This window comes from Mus caroli, unplaced genomic scaffold, assembly GCF_978045245.1.
Source record: "Mus caroli unplaced genomic scaffold, Mus_caroli_1 scaffold_3, whole genome shotgun sequence".
Taxonomy (NCBI): Eukaryota; Metazoa; Chordata; class Mammalia; order Rodentia; family Muridae; genus Mus; species Mus caroli.
Window position 1 is genome coordinate 53,174,941 of NW_028227258.1, and position 1,799 is coordinate 53,176,739.

Here is a 1,799-nt window from a genome sequence, read left to right on the forward strand (position 1 = left end):
CTTTGATTGTTGTGCCCATGTTCTCTATGGAATCTTCTGCACCTGAGATTCTCATATCTTGTATTCTGTTGCTGATGCTCGCATCTATGGTTCCAGATTTCTTTCCTAGGGTTTCTATCTCCAGTGTTGCCTCACTTTGGGTTTTCTTTATTGTGTCTATTTCCCTTTTTAGTTCTTGGATGGTTTTATTCAATTCCATCACCTGTTTGGTCCTGTTTTCCTGTAATTCTTTAAGGGATTTTTGTGTTTCCTCTTTAAGGTCTTCTACCTGTTTAGCTGTGTTCTCCTGTATTTCTTTAAGTGAGTCCTTCTTGATGTCCTCTACCATCATCATGAAATATGCTTTTAAATCCTCATCTAGCTTTTCTGGTGTGTTAGGTTGCCCAGGACTTGGTGGGGTGGGAGTGCTGCGTTCTGATGATTGTGAGTTGTCTTGATTTCTGTTAGTAGGATTCTTATGTTTGCCTTTTGCCATCTGGTAATCTCTGGAGCTAGTTGTTATAGTTGTCTCCGGTTAGAGCTTGTTCCTCAGGTGATTCTGTTAGCCTCTATCAGCAGACCTGGGAGACTAGCTCTCTCCTTAGTTTCAGTGGTCAGAGTACTCTCTGCAGGCAAGCTCTCCTCTCGCAGGGAAGGTGCCCAGATATCTGGTGTTCGAACCTGCCTCCTGGCAGAAGTTGTGTTCCACTCACCAGAGGTCTTAGGATCCCGTGGGGGATCCTGTGGGGGTCCTTGCGGGTGTCTGGAGACTCCTCGGGTAAGGAACCCTGGTGCTGGTGTGGACCGGAATGGACTTGTGACCCTGATCAGGCCGGGTTTTCTGCTTCCCTAATTAATGCAGTCTCAGGTCCCTCACCAGAGGTCTTAAGATCCCATGGGGGATCCTGTGGGGGTCCTTGCAGGTGTTCGGAGACTCCCCGTGCAAGGCCTAGTCTCTTAAAATCTCTTTTTGGAGCCTGTTGTGGAGTCAGCTTGGCTCAGTCCTCTCAGTTCTCTCTTGAGTAATGGACCATCTCAAATGCTTAAGATGTTTCCATGGATTGTTACTGTTGTTTTAAAAAGCCTATCAATTCAATAGTGGATATCCATTCCTTAACAAACTTAACTAAAGCATTGATTATGCAAGAACCACAAGTCACGGCCAGTGTCAGTAGGATGAGAAGACTGGTTAGGACCAGAGACAAGGTTGGTCAGCCAAGGAGACCAGTTGAAGAGGGACTCATACCAACCTAGAGACTGTTTTCTTTCCAATTTTCTGTCCTGCAGCCTCTTTCTAATTAAGGCCATGGACTCTTTGACCACCCCTGAGTGGTAAATATAGAAACAACATTCCTCACCTAAGGCTGCACAGAGTACTCCCTGCTGGAGTAACAACAAATCTAGGGCCCTTCTGTTTTGTAAGACTACCTCTGCCAGGGAAGGTAGGAAATCCTCATAGGACCATGGTGGACTTTTTTTCAACTCTTGTATATTTGTATCTATAGTCATCTGTAAGGGCTTGTAATTTTTATCCTTGAGTATTAGGGATGAGGTACCTATGCCAGCAGTTCCAGCTAATCATTGGCCAAGGAGGAAGCAATACAGCAGAAATGGCTACCCTCTTTACCTGATCAGATGATGGGGCCAGATATTTGAAGAAATCGTCCCCTGGGTAGTAATGCACTCTAGAAACAAGTTGTACCAGTATATTAAAATCCCTGGTCATGTTTATAACTAGACTGAAAATCCATGATGTAAACCCAAGACACAAGCCCACCAAGCATTCTCTGGGGGCAACATATATCTATAATGACCAGGGC